General features: G+C 48.8%; 2 long non-coding RNA genes across 2 annotated transcripts in view; both read left to right on the top strand.

Moving 5' to 3' along the window:
* The window catches only part of LOC308584266, a 480,133-nt gene that overhangs the window by 143,521 nt on the left and 312,104 nt on the right, over nt 1-24,508 (top strand). The gene's annotated exons all lie outside the window — the stretch shown is intronic.
* On the top strand, nt 11,758-15,873 carry LOC308584238. The gene is made up of 2 exons (XR_014006687.1): nt 11,758-14,102; nt 14,266-15,873. It is a non-coding gene; the product is annotated as an uncharacterized lncRNA (long non-coding RNA).

Here is a 24,508-nt window from a genome sequence, read left to right as displayed (position 1 = left end):
GGAAATCCTGTTTAGGAGGACCCCACCTTGGTCTGGCCTGAGGCCGCCACACCCTTTGGCTTCCAGGATTGCACCGGCCATTGGCCACACCCTGGCTGGCTTCTCAGATCTCACCAGGGTTCCCTGCTCACAGGTTCCAAGCCTCCGTTTGCAATATTAGGGACTAGAAACCTGTTTTGTTTTGTTTTGTTTTTAAAACATACAGAGAGAGATAAAAAAAAAACGTGTCTCAGGAAACTGGATCCTGTGGCAGGATGCATGGAGGGACTCACGCTGAGGGCTGATCTCACTGCGTATTTTAACGTAAGTCATATGCATGCCAATCTCCAAAAGGTAAAGGGACTGCTGACCGTTAAGTCCAGTCGCGGACGACTCTGGGGTTGCGGTGCTCATCTTGCTTTACTGGCCGAGGGAGCCGGCGTACAGCTTCCGGGGTCATGTGGCCAGCATGACTATGCCACTTCTGGCGAACTAGAGCAGCGCATGGGAACGTTGTTTACCTTCCCCCGGAGCGGTACCTATTTATCTACTTGCACTTTGACGTGCTTTCGAACTGCTAGGTTGGCAGGAGCTGGGACCGAGCAACGGGAGCTCACCCCGCCGTGGGGATTCGAACCGCCGACCTTCTGATCGGCAAGCCCTAGGCTCAGTGGTTTAGACCACAGCGCCACCCGTGTCCCTTATGCCAATCTCTACCCTGCGTAAAAAAAACCCAAAACCCTTCTCTGACCCCTTCTCCCATGCCATACACCCATCTATCATGGCCTCAACTGGCCTTTTATTTAGACTAAAATCTCTAAACCATCTCAGTCTATCATAAAACATGTGCGTGAGGGACACAGAACAAAAACTGAAATCCCCAAGTCAGCAGAAACCTCTCTTTTGCTAGTTCTGCTTGCAAAAGTCATCAAGACTTAAATCTGTGTCCAGGGGTATGAAAAACCTTCTGAGCAGCTGACTTTGTATATGCACCAGTGGCACCTTGTGGACGAGTAAGAAAATTCATCCTGTTGTAATAAAGTTTGTCGGTGGTGTGTTTTTGTTTTTGTTAACGGGAGACATTATTTTTGCAAAGTGTTTTCAATTATAACAGCTCGAATGAAACCCGCAAACCGTCTGCTGGATGCAGGTTGACAAACAATTTTTTTAATCCATTGCACGTTTTGAAAACTAGCAATAGATTAATGGATATGAAGAGACACTGGCCAATTAATGGAGAACACTGTTCCAACTCCTCTGGCCAGAGTAGAGTTGGGTGTAAAGAATTTATATGCTTGATTGGAAATCCACGAATCTGAGAGTGGAAGCTTCTGTTGAAAGCATCTGGGTGCAGATGGGAGGAGAGAGAGAGACGCAAACGTGATGCTGAGATTGCAGAATAAAGTACTACAGACCGCACAGCCCAGTGTAAGATACAGGTAACATTTCCCAGAATCAAAGCTGCAGTAGTCATTCTGACATATGGAAGTCTGGAAAAATGCCTTCCTGCCTTTGCCTGCTGGCGACTTCATCTCTCAGGAGAAATAATTGTGAGAGACAGTGTGGGCTAGTGGTTAGAGCGTCGGACTTGGACCTGGGAGAGCAGGCTTCAGTTTCCCTCTCAGCCTTGAAGCTTACTGGGTGACTATGATCCATCGATTCCAGCATCCTGTTCTGTCAAGGGCACATCCCAGCCAAAGGAATGCACCCGGCACATAGTCAACTGTTTATTGTCAGAAGTAACACCGTTGCTTCTCCAGTTCTGGATACCACCCCACGCCAATGTAACATCCAGGCAGCTATTCCTACGCCCATGCCCTATGGAGCAGTTGCAGCAACTGGGGACCGCTCCCCCTCCGCAAGTTTATGTACGTTCCCCTGACAGACTGCGCGCATGTAGCTGGAGACTGCGCCCACATGGAAGCTGCCTCTGCTCCTCTCTCTTCAGTCCCCTTCTGGTTCTGGGAGACCGGTGCAGGAGAAGGAGAAGAGTTTGGATTTGATATCCCGCTTTATCACTCCCCTAAGGAGTCTCAAAGCAGCTAACATTCTCCTTTCCCTTCCACCCTGACAGGGAACTGACATCGGAGCTAGAGGCGGAGGGAAGGCTCTCAAATGATGCTGGAGAAGGGCCCAGCAGGGAGTGAGGCAGCTCCGCAGATGGGGAAGCAAATCAGTGCAACACCAGGGATAAAGGGGGGCTGATGGGGGAATCTGCGAGAGGGCTCCAGGACTCTTCACCGGACACCAGCGGGGAGAGCACGGGTCCTCCGCTACCCACGCCCACCCTGCGCAGAAGACTTCCGCGCAGAGAGAGTAGGAGGAGACTGGGTGTCAAACAACTTTCATGTTGGAAAATATTTAAGAAACGCCCACTGACAGATTCTGCTAGTGACTGAGGCAGCCACGAAGTGAAGGGCTGTCCAGACAGAAAGGTTTAACAAGGCAACATAACCAGGAGAGGCGGCAACTTACGCACGAGCAACCCCATACCCATTACACACCCCCACAACAAACACTCTGTGAGGTGAGTGGGGCTGAGAGACTTCACAGAAGTGTGACTGGCCCAAGGTCACCCAGCAGCTGCATGTGGAGGAGCGGGGAAGCGACCCGGTGGATCATCAGAGGTGCTGATGGAAGTCCAAAAAGATTGTATAAGTGATAAGTTTTGTGGTACATTTTATCATTTATATGTTAAAATCAATAAAAAATATTTTTTTTAAAAAAAGATGATGATGCAGTGCTGGGGCATGGAAGGACAAGGCCCAGGGGCCAAATGCGGCTCTCTGAGTCTGCCTGTGTGGCCCTCTGAACTTCCCCAGGACATAGCCCTACTGGGCTCATTTTGCACTCTGAATGGTTTTGCCTGGCTGGAATAGGTCCTTGAACTCGGATCATGCCTCTGTTTGCCCGGATGAAGGATAGAGAAAGAACGTGGGTGTACAGAATCCAGCTTCTGTACAAAGGCAAAATGTACCTTTTCTTGCTCCATGTCCTTTTGCCTCTGGCCCCAACCATCACTGGCGTGTGGCCCTCGGAAGTTTGCTTCAAAGGGCAATGCGGCCCTCGAGCTAGGAAAAAAGCTCCACTCTTGGTGTACAGTGGTACCTTGGGTTAAGTACTTCGTTCGTTCCAGAGGTCCGTTCTTAACCTGAAACTGTTCTTAACCTGAGGCACCACTTTAGCTAATGGGGCCTCCTGCTGCCGCCGCCGCACAATTTCTGTTCTCATCCTGAAGCAAAGTTCTTTTTTTAAAAAATAATTTTTATTGAATGATTTTATGTTACAAAAAACAATACAGCCATACTACTGAGAGCCAGTGTGGTGTAGTGGTTAAGAGCGGTAGTCACGTAATCTGGGAAACCGGGTTCATGTCTCCACTCCTCCACATGCAGCTGCTGGGTGACCTTGGGCCAGTCCCACTTCTCTGAAGTCTCTCAGCCCCACTCACCTCACAGAGTGTTTGTTGTGGGGGAGGAAGGGAAAGGAGAATGTTAGCCGCTTTGAGACTCCTGAAGGGGAGTGAAAGGCGGGATATCAAATCCAAACTCTTCTTCTTCTTCTTCTTCTTCTACCACTAAATATAATTAAGAAATAAAAATTACATACATCAATATTTAGTTTATTTGTTATTTACCGTCTTATTTCCTCCCAAACATTCCATACAAAAACACACATATGTGCGGACACCCACACACAAAATGATAATAATGTAAGTAAATATTTCCCCCCCCCTTTTATCTTCCAAAGTCTTTTCTTCAACTTTGACTTCCTGTCAAGTCCCTTTGCATATATTTTATCTTTATTTTAGCAAGACCTTTGGCACAAGCTTGGCTGCAGGAGTTGCTGTAAGAAGGTGTACAAGGTGCCAGCCAATCATCTTAAGGACTCATACCTCAAGGACCACCTCTTTCCATATGAACCTACCTGGTCATCTTCCAAGGCCCTCCTTTGTGTGCCTCCTTCTTGAGAGGTTCGGAGGGTGGCAGCACGAGAACGGGGCCTTCTCTGCAGTGGCTCCCCGTCTGTGGAATGCTCTCCCCAGAGAAGTTCGCCTGGTGCCTTCATTACACACCTTTAGGTGCCAGTCAAAAACGTACCTTTTTAACCAGGCCTTTGATTGATCTTAGTGAATAAATTGGGTGCACTTTTTCCCACCTGGGATCAAATCTACGCTTCCAGGTGCCATAAGAAAGCTGCAGAGATAGCGCAGGATAGTGCGCACCCCGGAAATTATCTCTTTCAGCTTCTGCCTTCTGGAAGAAGGTACAGGGTTATAAAGACTAGGACTAGCCGTCTGAGAAACAGTTTCTATCCAAATGCGATTTTGGTTTTGAACACAGTGCAAGGAGTCTGTATGGGAGTATATTGTATTTTAAAATGGGGTATCAGAGTTTCTAGGGGGTTAACTAGGTTGGGATAGCTGGGATAGCAGGCTTGTTGGTTTTTGAATGTCTTATGCAGATTTTTCAATTTCATTGTTCTGTATGGGACAATGACAATAAAGATTATCGTATGGTATCGTATTGTATTGACATCCAACACCCTTTTAGAATGTGGCTTTTTTTTGGGGGGGTTATTGGGTTACCACTTTTTGTTTGATTTTATATGTTGTGATATTTTCTGTGAACCCCACTAAGACTTGGGGTATTAGGGGGTATATAAACTCAATAAAAAAGAAATAATAATAATATTTCTCCTTCAAGGCAACAGAGGTTCGGGACCAGAGTTTTCCTTCTCCTAGATAAGCTCCCTTTCCAGGTTTATGAGCCCCACAAAGTAATATCAGGGCCCTAAAAATATCCCACATTTTGGCCCTGCTTCCAAAGATCAACAGTTTCCAGGCTCCCCTATCCTTCTGTATGTTAACCCCAGATTTCGCCACCAGGGGGTGCGCTTGGATTAACTATTCGCCATGCAGACTAGCTGCGCTCTAAAGCAAAGCCTTGACCCCGTGTCAGAGTCGCCCACAATGAGCTGGCCACTGGGCAGGGTGCCCCAAAACGCAGCCGTGCCACGGGCCGGCCTGGTTAAATGAATCAGCCTTCAGCGGCTGCTTTTGGCTCCGGGAAAGAAAAACGCCGGAAGAAGGGGAAGAGCTCTAGCCATTGAGACCAGGGAGCTGTCCACTGAAAGCCTTTCGGTTGGTGGTGCTGAAATCAGACTAGGGTTTTCTTAGCTCATGGCAGATCAACGCGCCGATGCATGAAACGGGATGGGGTGGTGAATTTGGAGCTGGAATCACTGCGGCCTCAAGTCCAGGCATTGCATATTCCGGTATGCCCCGAGGAGGACCTTAAGGTCCATAAATAGCAACACCCTAGAGGTCCCGGGCCCTAAGGAAGTCAGATTAGCCTCTACCAGGGCCAGGGCCTTTTCAACACTGGCCCCGGCCTGGTGGAACGCTCTGCCTCATGAGACCAGGGCCCTGCGGGATCTGATTTCTTTCCGCAGGGCCTGTAAGAGTTGTTCCTCTTGGCTTGGAGCCAATTTGATTCCCTCCCCCTCTTTCTTTTTTCTTTTCCCTTTCTCCTCCTGTGATGAGGCTGCATTTTAATATTTTATTGTTTCAATATTTTAATCTTGTTTTTAAGTTGTATTCATTCAACTTGTTATTGCTTGTTAGCTGCCCTGAGCCCGGCGTTGGCTGGGGAGGGCGGGGTATAAATAAAAATTATGATGATGATGATGATGATGAAGGCTCAGTAGCTTCTGCAATGAGATCATGCCTGGAGCAAGACCCGTTCATCCAGGGTCGTCTTGGACCGCAGTTCCACCTTGTAGAGGCTACACTAATATGCTCACTTGGGGGTCTCAATCGTCAGCCATTGTTTTGATGGGAGAACTGTTTCCTGACTGCATCGTAGGGAGTTGCGCTTGATGTGGTGATTCTACCATTCTAGGATTTTGTGCCTACTCAAATGCCAGTTGAGAGGACCTGCTCCGGGGCGTCTTGCTTAACCCATGGTGCTTCCTAGATAGGCACTTCAGAAGGGATAAATCTTTAAAAATGTGTGGGATGAGCCCTGTCTCACAGACTTGCAAAGTTGGGAGGGACCACGAGGGTCATCTAGTCCAACCCCCTGAAATGCAGGAATCTTTCCCCAGTCTGGGGCTTGAACCCATGTCCATGAGATTAGCGGTCTCATGCTCTGCCAACAGAGCTATCCGGGATGGCCATGATAATCAACCAACCAATTAATTAAATTCATACCCCAGACCTCCAAGAAGCTCATAGCATCATACATTTGCACATTGATATTCCAGATCTTAACCACTTTGAAGTTATTGCTTTTGGGGAGGAAGGCATTTGATCAGGACAGACTATGTGGCATATGTCCTATTAGCTGCCATATGTCCTGGACATAACCAGAATTTCAAAGGTGGAATTGATGACAGGGGGGCGTTTCTGAATGGTGGTGCTTTGTCCTGGATCTTTTGGGTTTGCTCAACAATTTGGGGGTCTTCCTTTAAAAAAAGCTCAACAACTTTCGGGGTGTCCTGAACATGAGGTGTGAAAGAAGGAGATGTTCCCTACAATTGGGGTTAACAGTGGGTGAGAGATTGCTCTTTACAGTTCTCTATTGGGTCAAGTCTTCCTCCAACATAATTTGGCTTTCCTTTGCTGAGAGAATAAGGTAAAGGTAATGGGACCCCTGACAGTTAACTCCAGTTGCAGACAACTCTGGGGTTGCGGCGTTCATCTTGCTTTACAGGCTGAGGGAGCCAGCGTTTGTTCACAGACAGTTTTTCTGGGTCATGTGGCCAGCATGACTAAGCCGCTTCTGGCGCAACGGAACACCGAAACCAGAGCAGCGCACGGAAATGCTGTTTACTTTCCCACTGGAGTGGTACCTATTTATCTACTTGCACTTTTTGGTGTGCTTTTGAACTGCTAGGTTGGCAGGAGCAGGGACTGAGCAATGGGAGCTCAGCCCGTTGCAGGGATTTGAACCGCCGATGTTCTGATCGGCAAGCCCAAGAGGCTCAGTGGTTTAGACCACAGTACATAGAACCAAAGAAGCGAAACTGCCTTGCTAGACTAGAATGATGTTATAAATAGACCAAGAAGGCTGTAGCTTTGAGTCTGTTACATCAGCGGAGGCTGATCTTTTAGGGCAGGGGTCAGCAAACTTTTTCAGCAGGGGGCCGGTCCACTTTCCATCAGACCATGTGGGGGGTGGACTATATTTTGGTGAGAGAAAAATGAACAAATTCCTATGCCCCACAAATAATCCAGAGATGCATTTTAAATAAAAGGACACATTCTACTCACTTAAAAACATGCTGATTCCTGGACTGCCCGTGGGCTGGATTTAGAAGCCAATTGGGCCAGATCCGGCCCCCGGGCCTTTGTTTGCCTACCCATGCTTTAGGGCGAATGAGGCCACCCCCATCAACCCCACTCTGTCCTCAGCCTGCCCCCATCTTGCCTGCCTCCTTATCTACGACTAGTCAAGGAGGAGGCCTTGGCTGCGTGTCTCAGTCTTCCCCTCGAAGAACTCACCAGGAAGGAGGAAGATGGGGACAAAATTAGAGTAAGTTGGCTCTGCTTATTACTAGCTCTCTGGCGCCACCTGCTGTTGGCCTCCCGGCCTTTCGCCCCATCGGACCCAATGGGTACCAGTCACCACTGTGTTGTATTTCTATGGCTAAGAAATGTGATGCTATGCATTTGGGTAGCTGCGTAAAATTGTCACGGCACATCTTTTTCTCCAGGCATCTGATGTAGTGGCCTCTATGTTGTGAAAACCGACCCTGCAGTTAGTCTGTTAGCCTTTGAGTCTGTTGGTTTCACTCCAAGGAAATGTATTTTTGGACGACTGGGTGCCTGCAAGTCAACCTAAATCCCAGCAGAACTGGGTTGAGTTGTGCTAAAACCTTGGTTCTGATTCCACTCCTTTGTGAGTAAATCCCCATCCAGAGCCTTAAAAGCGAGTCCAATTCAGTGTTTGATTACATAAGCATAAGACTGCAACCCAAATAGGAAAATGTATTTGCATACCATTTATACATCCCTTTAAAGGTACCGTAAGATATTGCACTGATGATGAAAAATTGTCCTGGAGAAAAACCAATTCTTTATCCTGTTCTTTGGAGGGAAGGAGAACGCCCCTCCTGCTTCATCACCAAGCAGAAAATGAAAATAAAAACAGAAAGCTGGTAGCCGTGTGGTCAGTCAGGGGGCCGCCCCCAACCCCCCCACCTCCCCCAAAGACATTTTCCTGATGTCTGATATTTCTGCTCTGCTATAATGTGATTTAAAATGTTGGGTGACTGTTCTGTGATGGATGGGGTCTTAATTGCTTCTTAATAGGGTTTAAATGCATTGTGATACTGTACATTTGAAGAGAAGGGAAGGAAGAAGGAGCAAGGACTTTGCAGAAAGGGTGGGCTTTGGGAATATTTATGTGCGCAGTCAATACAAAGGAAACATTATTTATATGTGTGTACACATGCACACACATTATACGGTGTTATTTTCCAGAAAAAGAAGTGCCGGAACTCACCATGAACTCCTCCAACTGAGAAATGCCGGAACGGAGTTCCTGTGAATTCTGACTAAAAAAACCCCAGTGTGGAGATGGAATAGGCAGCACAGTCTGTGATAGGCTGCCATGCTCTGAGTGTTGTGGACTGCCAACCTTACTATATGCTTGTGAAACATGGACCACTTATAATGGCCATCTCCAACTCCTTGGAAGATTCCATCAATGGTGTCTCTGAACAATTTTACACATCACTTGGGAAGACAGGCAAACTAATACCAGTGTACTGGAAGAAGCAAAGATCACCAGTGTTGAAGCAATGATTCTTCAACATCATCTTCGTTGGACTAGTCATGTTGTGCAGATGCCTTATGATCGTCTTCCAAAGCAACTACTCTATCCCGAAGTTAAAAATGGAAAGCGTAATGCTGGTGGTCAACAAAAGAGGTTTAAAGACTCTCTCAAGGCAAATCTAAAAAAAATGTAGTATAAACACTGACAACTGGGAAACACTGGCCTGCGAGCTGGAGAACAGCCTTTACCAAAGGTGACCTCGGCTTTGAAGACACTCGAACTCAGGACGCAAGGGATAAATGTGCTAAGATGAAGGCACGCTTGGCAAATCCACACCGTGATCAACTTCCATGATCCAGTGTGGTGAAGTGGTTAAGAGCGGTAGTCTCGTAATCTGGGGAACCGGGTTCGCGTCTCCGCTCCTCCACCTGCAGCTGCTGGGTGACCTTGGGCCAGTCACACTTCTCTGAAGTCCCTCAGCCCCACTCACCTCACAGAGTGTTTGTTGTGGGGGAGGAAGGGAAAGGAGAATGTTAGCCACTTTGAGACTCCTGAAGGGAAGTGAAAGGCGGGATATCAAATCCAAACTCTTCTTCTTCTTCTTCTTCTTATTTTACCCGGAAACCTATGTCCCCACTGTGGAAGGACTTGTGGATCCAGAATTGGCCTCCACAGTCACTTACAGACTCATTGTTAAAACCGTGTTTATGGAAGACAATCTTACTCAGCTGCGAGTGATCGTCAAAGAAGAAGTAGTTGTGGACTACAACTCCCATCAGCCATAGGGAGTTTACCATGCTGCTTAGAGCTGATGAGAGGTACACTCCAAAATGTCTGCAGGGCACCAGGTTCCTGAAGGCTGGCTTAGGACACAAGCAATGAACCGGCTCAAATCTCATCTCCACCAAAGAATTCATTAGATGGCACTAAGACACAGTTTGCCTTCATGTCTTTGTATCATCTCCCACTGTCTGCGAACTCCAGTATAGGTGAAGAGTTTTTGTTTTGCTTTTAATTCTCCCATAAAATGTGATCTCCGTTGTTTACAAACCAAAACCACGGCTTACATGCTACAATGTTTGTTTTTTGCCGCCTGGTTTGATTCCCCAATAAAATTCGCAGCTAGGAGCAACTATTTAAAACATCCAAAAAATAATTGAAACCAACGCTAAGCTAAAGACTGATTCAATCGCACGTCATCGTTCTACATACCTGGGTCGGCTTGCCTAACCAAAAATGTTTTTAGCTGGTGCCGAAAAGAGTTCAGTGAAGGTGCCAGCTTGGTGTCAATTGGCGGGGAGTTCCAAAGTGCATGTGCTGCCACACTAAAATATTAATATACACATGCCTGGAAGATGTGGTCATGGCCGCTAACCTGCAAGGCTTTAAAAGGTGATTAGACAAATTCCTGGAGGAGAACTCTCTCAGTGGCTTTCAGCCATCTTGAGAGGCAGTCTAGCTCTGACTATCAGGTACAGTGGTACCTCGGGTTAAGTAATTAATTCGTTCCAGAGGTCTGTTCTTAACCTGAAACTGTTCTTAACCTGAAGCACCACTTTAGCTAATGGGGCCTCCTGCTGCCGCCGCGCCACCAGAGCACGATTTCTGTTCTCATCCTGGAGCAAAGTTCTTAACCTGAAGCACTATTTCTGGATTAGCCGAGTCTGTAACCTGAAGGGTATGTAACCCGAGGTACCACTGTACTGGGGTGCAAGAAGCAGGAGGCTACCACTTTCATGGCCTGCTTGTGGCCTTACACAGGCACACAGGAAGCTGCCTTATGCACCATTGGTCCATCTAACTCAGGGCTGCCAACACTGACTGGCAGCAGCTCTGCAGGGTTTTGGATGCTGGCCTGGTGACGCCAGGGTTTGAACCCAGGGCATGCTGCATGCATAGCAAATGCTCTGGCAGGCCACGGCAGTCTGGTCCAACAGGGCTCTTCCGACGTCATTATGACCATCACATCCAGGCAGCACATGAATGGGTGTCTACTACAGCTGTTAAGCAGTGCGTGTGACGTTGCCAGGCCACCAACTCCAGTTGTGCCATCTCTGATTGGCAGCTCTCCAAAATCTTCGGTGGTCTTCTTCAACCTGGAGCCAAGCGCTGGCTGGGATTGGAACAGTCAGGGATGCTTTAGCTGAGATTCCTGCATTGCAAGGGGTTGGACAATTCTGTGATTCTAACATCTGGAGCACATCAGGCTGGGGGAAGGCATACCCTCCAACATTTCTCTGATGAAAATGGGGTGTCCTATTCCATAATAATTTTATTATTTATACTCCGCCCATCTGACTGGGTTGCCCCAGGCAATCTGGGCAGCTTCCAACATACATAAAAGGTAAAGGGACCCCGGAACATTAGGTCCAGTCGTGGCGGATTCTGGGGTTGCGGTGCTCATCTCACTCTATAGGCCGAGGCAGCCAGCGTTTGTCCGCACACAGCTTCTGTGTCATGTGGCCAGCATGACTAAGCTGCTTCTGGTGAACCAGAGCAGCGCACGGAAACGCTGTTTACCTTCCCGCTGGAGCGGTACCTATTTATCTACTTGCACTTTGATGTGCTTTTGAACTGCTAGGTTGGCAGGAGCAGGGACCGAGCAACGGGAGCTCACCCCGTCGCGGGGATTCGAACCGCCAACCTTCTGATTGGCAAGCCCTAGGCTCTGTGGTTTAACCCACAGCGCCACCAGCGTCCCTTCCAACATATATAAAAACATAATAAAACTATACAGGGCTGCCTTCAGAGGTCTTCTAAAGATTGTGTAGTTATTTATTTCCTTATTGGCTTGGGTTTCGCATAACTCCATACCCTCCAACATTTCTCCGATGAAAATAGAGATGTCCTAAGGAAATGCGGGACATTCCGGGATCAAATCAGAAACCAGGACGGCTTCTGCAAATCTGAGGCTGTCCCTGGAAAATAGGGAAATTTGTGGGGTCTGGGAAGGCTGGTTTTGTCTTAGGCAAAGATCTTCTCACAAATCTTTGTTTTAATTGTTCAGAAAAGATTTTATTGAATAAATCAAGCAAATCAGTACAACAGGAAGACTAGAAGTACAAAAGAGCTGTGCAGTATATCCAAGAGAGACTTAATATGAGGTTGGTAAAGCACTCAAGACCTTCAGGAAACCCAATTTCATTCTGTGGAAAGGGAGTCCTCTGTGTGTCTGCATAGAAGATAAAATCCCCAACAAGCTGCACAGAATTTTTTAGGGCCCTCTAAGCTTTTGGCAACACAAAATTTATGAGTTTTGTTTTTTAGCTCACGCTAAACTCCATATATTTTCATACTGAAAGTGAAAGTTGCAAATCCTGCAAGGTTTTTCATTGGGGGGCAATTTAGCTTCTAAGGTCATTGTCAAGAGTTCATGGGAACTGAAGCTTTTCAATTTGTCACCCCACAGATTTAGTAAACAAAGCTGCGCTAAAGGTGGACTGGGATGTTTTGAGTATTTTGCTCAAACGCTGGTCCAGAATTTGGGCAGATCTTCTCACGAATCGGTGATCCTTTTATAACTGGGGATGGTGGGGACCGAGCCCACAAACTTGGGCATGCAGTCCTCTGTCATTGACTTACAGGCCTTCCCAGAGGCAGGAATAAGTGAAGCAATAAATGAGATGGAGAGGTTCATTCATAGAGGAGTTTCTTGAATGCTTTTCACCCCAAATACACAACAAAACAAAAATGCAAATTTATCCAGCGCTCCTTTGCCTCTTCTCTTCTTCCTCTCACCTCTTCCTGGCTTAGCCTGCGATCCTAACCCCACTTACCTGGAAGTAAGCCCCACTGAATTCAATTGGACTTACGGCGGCGTAGGCATGGTTAAGATTGTGCCGCTAGCTGCCTCTTCCACGGCTGGACTTCTGGGGCGAGGTAGAAATATTTGTTGCTAGACAGAAAGATGTGCAAATCAATCACCACCATCATCTTACCCAGGCTTCCTCAACCTCGACTCTCCAGATGTTTTGAGACTACAATTCCCATCATCCCTGACCGCTGGTCCTGCTAGCTAGGGATCATGGGAGTTGCAGGCCAAAAACATCTGGAGGGCTAAGGTTGAGGAAGCCTGATCTTAGCAGTAATGGGAGGGGGAAATCTGGGGTCATAGTTTGCACTTCCGTGGGGCAAATACACAAACAAAAACAATTAATACATATTCCTGTTAGAGACAAGAGCCAGAAATGGTGAAAAGGATTATCATAAGTTCATTAGGCCTGTTTCCCAAACCCCAACACGTTAACCGTGGGACAGTCAGTGGAGGTGAGCCATTTTCCGCGACTGGCACATGCAGGAACAATAAGACACGGGGAAATGTGATTTCTTCCTTTTTTTAAATTTGTTAAAACTGTCAACAAAATAATGGAGGCCTCCTCCTCTCCTTCTGCAAAAGGTACTGAGAAAATATCCCTATGAGATCTCGGGATCCAGTTCAATGAGACGCATATTTCAAGCTCCGCAAGAAATATTGGTTCCCATTTTGTTTTAGCATCCCCCGCTCCCCTGCAGACCTCACAGTGTGGGTGAGAGGGAGAATGCCTGATGAGATGAGCATTTAGCCATGTGCCTTCAGCTCTGGAGCCAAGCTCTGCCACCTCCAACTTCCTCCTTGGGTGATTCAGATCTTGCAAGATCCTCTAATCAGGTGCAAGGAGGTCTTTCTGGGGAGATCTGGAACGGGTTCTGACTTGAGGCTGGTCCCCCTTTCTGCCCCACACTCGATTAACTCCTGAGGTCCACCTTTTGGCTCCCCTGAAGATATTTAGCAAACACGGCAAAACAAACACAAATCATTTGAGTTGTGAATTTAGACTCTGCATGATCTGAGCTTGGGTTTCTGTTTTTTGCACTAATGGCTCTGATCTTCACTTTATCGTGCCTTTTATTTTAGACACAGTGGGACCTCGGGTTAAGTACTTAATTCATTCTGGAGGTGCGTTCTTAACCTGAAACTGTTCTTAACCTGAAGCACCACTTTAGCTAATGGGGCCTCCTGCTGCCGCCGCGTGATTTCTGTTCTCATCCTGAAGCAAAGTTCTTAACCCGAGGTACTATTTCTGGGTTAGCAGAATCTGTAACCTGAAGCACATGTAACTTGAAGCGTATGTAACTCGAGGTACCACTGTACTGTTTGTTGATCAAAACTTGGGTGATTTTTGGTTTCTAAACCCTTTCTTTCCTCTCCCCTCTCTGCTGTTTTGGTAGCTCATTGGGGCGGAGACCTGCACTTGTTTATTCCTCTGCAAAGTGCCATAGACACGAATGCCACTAAATTACTAAGACCAATGCCAGCCATGTCAAGATCTTGAGGATATGCATTGCACTGAAATCAGTGGCGTAGCATGGGGGGTGCAGGGGGGGCCAGCCGCACCGGGCGCAACATCGGGGGGGGGGGCGGAAGAGACTCCAGTGCTAAAATCCATGGGTTAGGGGGTGCAAATTACTTGCCTTGCCCCAGGTGCTGACAACCCACGCTACGCCACTGACTGAAATAAATAAGCAGATGTCAGTAGGCTTCTGAAGGGGGGTGGGGTGTCAAATTGAGCCACCCCACTTTGCACCCCTTTTAGACTTGGATAACTCGCAGCTCAGCCCCTAAGTATGTTTGCTTGGAACTGAGTCTCATTGAGCTGAATGCAGTGCTTTTTTCTGGTGAATTTTGTGAATCTAAGTTTGGCCTCATTGAGGGGCAGTATTTCAATATGAGTAGGAAAATGAAAGTAACCCTAAACATTTTAATAGGAAAAAAAAGCACTGGCTGAATGGGACTTCTTCTAAGATAAAAAAAGAAAGCCTAGGACTGCAACCTTACTCAGAGACCCATGAGTCCTTCCTGTCTCTGCAAGGTGACCTTAAAAAGAATTGCTTTTTCACCTTTAAAAGAATTCCTATGGGAGGGAGGCAAGAGAACAGTGAATTATGAGGCCACCAAATATAGGTTTCGTTGCCATTTTTATGGCCGGCTTGCTGTGGATCCTCGTTCCTTGATGCTTAGGTTAATGGGTTTTGGGGGAATGGTTTGGGTTTCTGTTCAGCAAGCTACCTGGAAAGCCCACTGAACAGAATAGTCAGGATAAATTTTCCCATAAATGAAGAACAGGGGGGAGGAGAAAAAAATATCTCTCCCCTGCCCCAGATTTGTGGTGCAGTCCCCAAACCACTTAAACCGCTTTATGTGAATAGTACAATAAACAAAACCGTTCTCTTTTTGCTCCCTCGATCAAGTAACGACTGGAGCCCACGCTATTTCAGATAGAAGTGGAATCCTCTCGCCGCTTTGGCGAAGGACAAACAAATCTGGGGAAATGAATGAACTGCGTTGAAATGAATGGTGTTGACTTTAGGATCAAGGGTCCTGCTAGGCTGCAACACACCAGCCTATGTTCAGGAGTGCTGCTTATGCACTGAATTAATGTGGGGGCTTTCCACATCATAGCTTGACCCTGAATATATTTTCTTGGGGTGCCAGTGGGATGCAGGGACCATCCTTGCACCCATCCAACAAGCTGCGGGTTTTTGCCCCTTCCTGCACTGGACGCCGACTTTGGCCTAGACACCCATTCAAATGTGCCACTCAGCTTGCAAGCGGACAGATGTCGTCTTAAAAGTATCTGTCACTCAGTGGGATCTTTGGGAAGCAACTTAGCGGGACAGCATCTCCCATGCACCCAAAAGGCCCCAATGAAATCTCCAGGTAGGGCCAGGAAACTCTGGAGAGCTGCTGCCAGCCAGTGTCAGCAGCACTGAGCGAGATGAACCACTGGTCTCAGCTTCCCGTGTTCCAGGATCCCTGTTTTCGTAAGCAGAAATGGCCCGTTCCAATCTACGCCTAACTGAGAAGGGGTGGCAGCTGCAAGGCATGCAATGTCTGCTCTAAAGTTCAGTGCATTTAGAGGTTCCAAAAGAGATGGTCAAGTTGTTTGTGCTTCTATCGCAGCCAGAATCTGTATCCGTAGAAAAGGAAAAACGAAGGCGTCCCAATGAAAGAACAATGGGTTTTAAAGGTCAACGACTACAGAGAGATGCCGAGGTGGGCAGCAAAAATAAGAGATAAAGACAGAGGAGAACTTTGTTGAAGACTGGAGGTCCTTTGGGGGCTATTGGGAGAGGGGAAAAAACTATAGCCAAATAAAACTGCAAGGAGGAGTTGGATAATAGGCAAGGGGAAAGAGAATAAATGATAACATAAGTTATAATACAATAGAAAATAAATGGCAGCAGATAAAGGAAGGTAATGGGAACATCACCGATTCAAGGATAGAAAGTCAACATGTATTAAGTTATTCTGTTGAAAGTGAAATGAATAATGTCACATTTTGTGTAAAAAATATATATTTAAAAATAAATAAAGTTTGTTGCATTTAATGCATGGGCAAATTCCCCATGCATAAATGCAGCCTGAATTGCAGCCACCAGCCACAGTGCATTTGCCCACAGAGCTGCTCCTGATGTGCATTAATGTTCCAACTTGCTTGCTTTCTCTAGGGTCAGGTGACTGGGGGCTGGATGACTTGCAGGAGAGGGCAGAGGAGTGCAGCTCAGCGGCTCAGAGCACATGCTTCAGATGCAGAAGGTACCTAACCTTGGGTTCAAGCCCCCTGCACCTCCAAATCCAAAGGCTCTTTGGGAAAAGACTTCTTTCTGCCTGAGGCCCAAAAAAGCGGTTGCCGGCCAGAGCGGACGACACATGGATCAGTGGACAAAGAGCCTGGTATTATACGCCTTCCTAGGTTCGTGTTGATGTGGCGAGTCAACTGCATTGAAAAGGTTTGGCCTGCCTTGTCCACCAGTGACCTCTTGCTCTCGCTTCTGCTTGCGGCTGCAGACCTAGGTTCTTCAACCTGGTGCCCTCCAGATGGTTCGGACTACAATTCCCATCAGCACGCTCTTTCCCCCCACCCCCCGTGCCCCCAATGCAGACAGCCAGGCTTGCAAGCGACAAGGCCTTACTTAGAAGAACAGCCATTCCTGCATTGCAGGGGGTTAGACTAGATGACTCTTGGGGTTCCCTTCCAACTCTAGAATTCTACGATTCTAATTATTATTATTATTATTATTATTATTATTATTATTATTATTATTATTAGCTCACTCTTGAAATAAGGGGCACGATCCACCGGCATCTATAGCACGGCTTCTTTGGAAGGCACTTAAAACCCATTGCCTTAAAATGAGGCGAAAACACATTTTCTTCGAAATAAAAAGCCGAAAGGATTCCTAGCTTCCAATATTGACCAGAGCCCCCTTCGTTCTGCCACCTCCTTATCTTAGAGGGTTTTCATGGAGGGGAGTGTTCCCACCCCCCACCTTAAAACACAGGCCCTCAAAGTCAAGGCAGCTGGCTTTGTCTATAGTCTGTAGCTTCCCTGGGCCATTCCCCCCCTTCTTTGGAGAGGGCCATCCCCCCCTTTATTTTACCACCTCCTCTGATTCTTTTTCTTTTGATCCTATAAATAATTTGGTTTATTATCTCCTCCCCCACCTTCCTCCCCCCTGCCTTCTCTGCGGCGGCGAAGGGAGGGAGGGGATGTAAAATGAATTGAACGATGGGGGGGTCAATTCTGTAGGGTAATTGGTCCCCATTGTGGAGATGCTGGGGCAGCTGTTGGGGGTGAGGTGGTTGTGGGGAGGGGGGGGCCAAGGTCTGTATTACCATACAAAGGAAACAAATGGCATGTTTATCTGGCAAGGATGCTGACAAGCAACCTCTCTCCCCCCTATATCACACTCATGGGGCTGCCCCCCTCCTGGGGTCCTTCGGTTTTAAATTATATTTTTAAAGTTGGGGGTTGGGGGAGGGGAGTTGCAAAACCGCCCTCCCCACTGGACATCTGTGTATCGATGCTAGGAGAGGGTATATTTTCCATTATGATGCATTTGTTTTGGGTGTTGTTTAAAATGCGGGTTATCTGTATAATCCCACAGAACTCTTTCCCAGTAATAAATGAAAGCCATGCATGGCTAGAGAGGAAATTTTTGATTTCTCAGCAGAAGGTACGCAAGAGAGAGAGATAGCTATTCGTTGCAGAAAGGCAAACTGATATCCCAAATGACCTTTTGAAATAATAATCGCAGTAAATAATCATGATAATACTACTACTAATGACAATAATAATAACAATTAAATTGCACGGCAAATCGTATTAAGTTTGCTTATGTCATTCTGCAGAAACATGCAGTCTTTGCATTCAGGAGAACAAGCCTTTGCAGATAAATCTTTTGCAGATGTAAAATATACAACAACATGATGAGAAAATTAAATGACAAATCTAACCAATAAAAATCTGCCATGAAAGCTTAAGGGTGTGTGTGTGTGTGTGTGTGTGTGTGTGTGTGTGTGTACACACACACACACACAATTGTTTCTGTGACATCCACACTGCATTACAGCCAATGACACTACTCCTATTTAATGGTTCTAGATAGTAGCCTTGTGATTATGTGCAATGTTGTTTTTTTGCAGTCATACCCAGATTTTATAAATGCTTATCACTTATATCTCAATTACACGCTGCCATTAAAATCTATGGGAGTTTCCTCACTGATTGCAATATGATGTAAATTGCAAAAAAAAAAAAAGCCCATACAATGCTCATACACACACACACTGATAGAACATGGCCACAATCCATTCACATTTAAGCACTAACTGAGTTCAATAGGAGAAATTTGGGCTTACATTGGTTCCTCTCCTGTTAAAATCAGTGGAACTTAAAAGTGCTTAACATTAGTTGGAGCCTAGTCTGCGTTTTAACAGCTCTATGAGCTTTCTGTGTATGTCAAATTTCTAGAAATCGATTGATATTTTATATCTATATCTACCTATCTATTATCTATCATATTTAGCTTTCTATACTGTCTATACAGTCTTGTTCTCAATAGGTTATTCCTTTGCAAGCTTTGACTGCCTATTACATTTGTCACACGCCTGTAATATTAATTTATTTACAAAATAATTGCTCTTTGGGGTTTTGTTTTGTTTTATTCTTTTTTTTAAAAAAAAAAGATTTACAGCCTCATCTGCAGTCAGGGTAGCAACGTGCCCTACTCGATTTGTCCCTCCCCACCCCATCATTTCGAAACAAAACACTGGGTGGCATGCAACCTTACACAGAGTAGACCCATGGACGTTAATGGGCATGGCTCACTTCATTTCAGTGGGTCTACTCTGAGTAGGACTCAGCTGACTACAAGCCACTGTAGTAAACCTTTTTTTCAGTGATGCACAGCAAGACACGCAGCGCTTCCATATCCCCCCCCCCCAATTATCCCCACAGAAATGACAAGCTAGCAGCAATCTCTAGGGCTGAGGGCCCTGGCGGCAGGTGGAGAAATTCTGAAAAAACAAAAAACCCACCAAAAAACGAGGGACATTACAAGGGTTGGTTTAGTGACACACTCACAAAAAAGGAAGACCCTCTGCAGGGACCCCCCCTCCTTGCTTCCCCCTCTCATGCCCAGAAGGTGACCCCTATGGGGATGGGGGTAGGAGACACCCCATAGGGCAGCTCCCATTGGAAACTAAAAAGAGGAGGGGGTTTCTCTGTCGGGGCAAGGCTGGCTAAGCCCAGAACACATCAGGGCCCCAATCCAACGCCGCCCCCACACCCGCCATAGAGTTAAGCATGCTCAACGGATGGAAGTGGCGCTGGAGGTGCAAGAATTCTCTGCACACACTTACCTGGGGGGGGGGGCGTCCGAGGCGTGTGGGTCAGAGTGGACGGGGGGCTTCCTTCCGCAGAGGCCGGGGGCTAGAGTGGAAATCCAGCGGGAGGGGGGGGCTTTGGCACTGCCTGGCGCATCATCCAGAGACCCCCGCCGCGCCGGGCTGCTGGGTCGCTCGGCTTGCCGTCCACCCCCACGCCCACCCCCCGACGATTCGGCAGCCTCGTCCTTAGCATTCACCGCGTGCCTTAATTGTATGGACATTTAAATCAAGGTCCGCTGTGAACACGCAGAAAGGGGGGCCTCGGCTGGTCCTGATCCTGCGGCAGGCAGGCAGGCAGGCAGGCAGGCAGGGGTAGCGGCAGCGGCAGCCCAAATTGAGGCGGGCAAACCCCCCACCCTCTAAGTGGAATGGAGTGGAGGTGGGGAGAGGGAGGAGAGAGGGGGGGCGTCAGATCAGCCAACCTCCCTCCCCAAACCTGCTTCTATTCCTCTCCTCTCTCTCTCTCCCACCACCCCCACTTCCATCCCACCCCATCCCACAAACAATAGTGGGGGGAGGGAGGCGATGACGATGCCTCTGCAAAAGGGCGTCTTTGTTCTTAAGCCCCTCGCGGGCGCCGCTGTCAGATCTGCTTGCTCTGCAGTGGGCGGTGGGCCCTGTTTCTCCGCCCCCCCGTCCCCCACAAGAGCTGATGCCAGGAGGAGAAGTGGGGCGGAGGAGAAGGGAGTGGGGGGGTGGAGAGGACCATAGGTTGTGGGGAGAGGGGAGAAGCCAATGCCCTTATATCCTCCCCCCGCCATCGCCCCGCACGCCGCCGGACCCATCCCTGCAAGAGCATCTTTGGAAAACAGAAGAAGAAGAGCATCCCTACTGGTCCTGATGCTGCGGATGCTGCGTCGGTGATGCTGCGCTTTGGTTCTTCTGCAAAAGGATGCTCTGAGCGCGCAGCCTCTGCCAGGCCTGCGCTCGGCGGGGAGGAAGGATGGAAGGAGAAGCAGAGAGGGAAGGGAAGAAAGAAAGAAAGAAAGGAGGAAGCCAGTCTTTGACTGCTGCAGCCAGTCTTCTAAAGCGAAGGTCCCAAGTGGTCCAAAAGGGGGGGGGGGGAGGGAGGGAGGCGGGGAGGGGGGGCCACACGGCGGCGAAGCGGGGGCCCATCTGTCTCCTGCTTTGTCAAGTCTTGCATACGCTAAAATGCTAATGACCTAGATAGCTCATGCAAAATGCAGCAGCAGAAAGAGGAGGGGGAGGGAGGGAGGGAGGGGGAGAGAACCAGATCTCGCCCCCCCCACCCCGCACACACCGGCTACCGCGCGCACACGCACACAGAAGCGTATCCTCGCCCCAGCTTCAAAGCCCTTTCTTGCTTAGGTAAATGGGTTTGGCCAGAGCCTGGCCAAAGGTCACCCCCCGAGTGTTTTTTTAAAAAACGTATTTTTAAAAATGGATTTCTTTGGGGGGGGGTTTGCCAAGGTGCCCCAGATTAAGAGAGACCCATGAGATCGAACCCTCGGCGCCTCTTCTCTGCCGCCTCCCTAAACCAACACACACACACATACACCCCTCCACCAGAGTGGTGGGGGGCACCCGCCTGCCCCCCCCCAAATAAATGCGGGCAAATACAAGCAGCGGCATTCCTTTTGCAGGCCACCAACAAGATTATTCCCTCCGCGTTAGGATTATCATGCGATTTCCCCACTAACCAAAAGCAAGAGCGCTCTCTCTCTCTCTCTCTCTCTCTCTCTCTCTCTCTCTCTCTCTCTCCACACACACACACACACACACACACACACACACACACACACACACACGCACACACGTGTACAGCACGAAACACCTCCCAGGACCTTCCCCGGTCCAAAGTCCCTCTCCGTCCTCACCTCTCCAGCTCCCCGGGAGGAGGCAGGGGAAACTCCGCGGAGTCCCCTTTCCCACGACACCCAAGAGCGCGAGCTTCCTACGAACATCCAACTGGAGTGAGGACGAGCCTCACTGGAGCCAGGCTCCTGCTTCCAACCGCGGCCGGACAGCTGCCTCCGGCAAGAGCCCACGAGCAGCAACTCCCGACCCAACCAGCCTTTCCGTGTGCCCCCCCCCCCCCAAGCAGCTGATATTCAAGAGCCGGTAGACTGCGCCTGGACGCGGACGTTCCATTTAGCATCCTCTCCCGAACGCTGTCGTTGTTGTTCCTTTGCTTTAAAGCTGCTTCTGGCGATGCCACACACACCCAAAATACCCCCCAATAAAACAAACAAACCAACCAACCCCTCCAGCACAGAAAACAAGACCCCCCCTCACTTTCTCCATCTCCGGGCTCCCCTTTATGGGAAGGGCTCGGTTTGTCCCTCCAGGGGGTAACTTCTTCGCTGGGGTGGGGGGAGCGGGAGAACAAGAAGACGGAGAGAGAGGGGGAGGGATGGAGGGGGGAGATGCTGTCGGGAGTGGGGGTGTGTGAGAAGGGGGGGTAGTCTTCCTGAAGCAAAAGGAGGAGAGGAGGAGGGGGGGGGAATATATATATATATTTAAAAATCCGCAAGCAGGACTTGAGACTCTTCCAAACCTTCCGGAGAGGAAAAGATGCGTCCATGGGGCCAGTCCGGAGAGGAGGCAAGCTGGGGGTCCCCCCCCCCCCCGCGATGGTCCAGGCAGCCCTGTGCCTTGCAGAGAGAGAGAGAGGCGGGCAGGACGAGGCTGTGAGGCGCTTCTGTAGTTGATGCTCAATCTGGAGACCCGGGAAGCGCCATCCTAGGCTGGAGGGGGGGGGAGATGGGGGGAGGAGGAGGAGGAGGAGGAAGAGAAAGAAAGGAGGCTGCGGATCACCTGGGGGAGGAGGAGGGGGAGGAGAAGGGCAGCCTCAAAGGATGTCCTTCCTTCGGAGAAAACCTCCGCTCCTGTCTTGCCCACTTGCCTGCCTTTCCGCAGGGCTCTCCATCAGCAACTCCTCCTCCTCCTCCTCGCTCTGCCCTCCTCCCCTTAGTCCTGGAGGGATTATTCCTTTAAAAAACAACCCCCCAAAAAACTCTACCAGCAGCTGCTTTATCAGCCCCCTACACCTATTATTTCCTCCCCGCCCGCTTCCCCTCGTAACCAGCGCGCTGCGCAAGGTCTTGGAGATGCCGTTTGCCTTCGCGTCTCTCTGAGTTCCCTCTCCGGCGGTGCTGATGGGATCTTTGGGGAAGGAGAGGGAGAGGTGAGGCTTTGGGGTGCCTAAGAGGGACCACAGAGGCACCCACGGCCCCACTGCTAAGGCAGGAGTGGGAGAAGAGGGGGGGGAATAAGCTTTGGAAGATCCACCGCGGCCTCTCTCGACAGCCGTCTGAGGAGGGAGGAGAGGCTGGTTTCTTAACGCGTCCCCCACACACCCCGCCCCACCTCTCATGGCCAAGAATCCTCTTGAGCTTTCACCTTGACCAGAAAAGGTCATCTAGGGGTCCCACCTTGACAGCTCTGTGGCTGGGGAGATTGAATGAACTCATCGCTTGGATATGTATGTGTGCGCGCGCGGGTCCCAGTCTCTCCGCCCTCCTCTTCCGCGGGGGCGCTTGTGGATGTATGTACGGATCCACACGCATGTACGCTGCAGTGGAGTGCCCCAGATTTCGGGCACGTCATGGGCATCCTTTATGTGCATGATGACAATCTCAGATTAACACACAAACACACACACACACGCCCCACCATCGTGTTTTGGTCGTCATTCATCATGGAATGCTGGAGGTCCGAGTTGGGTAACTCACAACATCATTTGCGAACAACAGCCTTTAACATGCGGATTGTCAACAGTTTCCACTTCCCGGAGTTTTCCTCTTTATCGGCAATTTTATGCCCATAGCTGTCGGCTTTTCCTTTTTCTTGCGAGGAATCCTATTTGGAATAAGGGAATTTCCCTTTAAGAAAAGGGAAACGTTGACAGCTCTGTCTATGCCCTTCTTTCTGGTTTTGCGTTTTGCAAAAGCTCCAGGTGGTTCGCTATAATTTGAGGACAAAAACGACCCAAAACAACCCTCTCAGTATTTATGAAAGGTGGCTCCTGATTAAAAGACTTGCATGCAAAACTTGCATGCAAAACAGAGAAATCCTGCAGCGTGCTTTAACCCTGCCTGTTAAAACCCAACACAAACAGCAAACTCTCAGATACCTATGTAGACGCAAATAGCAAGATAATACGAAGGTTTGAGGTCTCTGTGTGCGCGGAGCATGTGTTGTGCATTGGAGTTTGACTGCTGTTGATGATGAAACTGGGAACAGGGTTGGGGGGGGGGAGAGAGAGAAGTGGGGGGAGAATTGCTAAAAGAGGGAGGGAGGGAGTAGCCATCTTTTGCAGCTGACATCACTGCGGTGGAGTAGAGCCGAGAATTTCTGAGACTGCATGCCCGCTGCTGCAGTGATACTGTACAGTGTGTCTCTTTATTTTTTTAAAAGCCATTATTTCCCTCCCCCAGCCACTCTACTGATTATTGTCAGAGAAAGGATAGCTATTCCTCCCCCCCGCTCTCCTCTCCACCCCCACCCCACCCCTCCGCACTTCCAACCCACCTTACTGCATTCAAGGTGAATTTGAAGGAGACGAGGGCTGTTTATTGTGCGCTTTTCAGTCCTAGGCAGGGGAGCTCAAGGAGGAGGTGGGCAGAGCCCGGAAGGAGAGGAGGCCGAGGTCGCTGGAGGAAATGGGGGAGAAGATCCATGCGCTTTAGCCAGGAGAAAAGGAGATTGAAAAAGTGTGTGTGTGTGTGTGTGTGTGTGTGATAAATGTCAAGCCATTGCAGGATCTGCGGAAGGCAGCGAGGGGACTGTTGCATTTTCCCTGGCCACTGAGGAGAGAGGCAGAATTGCAACAGCCTTAAACTCAGATCCTGCTGGATTGGGCCAATGTTCCACCTAAGTCCAGCACCCTGTTCTCACAGTGGCCAACTAGACGCCCATGGGAACCCCCCCCCCCAGCAAGGTTCAAGCTGAGCAAAGATCAACCATTAATTGCCCTCTCCTCCAAGAATTTGCCCAATCGTCTTTTAAAGCTGTCCCGGCTGGTGGCCCTCAAAGCCTCCGGTGGCAGGGAGTTCCATAGTTTAACTAGGCA

This window comes from Podarcis bocagei (genome assembly GCF_964188305.1).
Source record: "Podarcis bocagei genome assembly, chromosome: 3".
Lineage (NCBI taxonomy): Eukaryota > Metazoa > Chordata > Lepidosauria > Squamata > Lacertidae > Podarcis > Podarcis bocagei.
The sequence above is the reverse complement of the archived record's forward strand: the minus strand, read 5'-3'. Positions and strand labels throughout refer to the sequence as shown.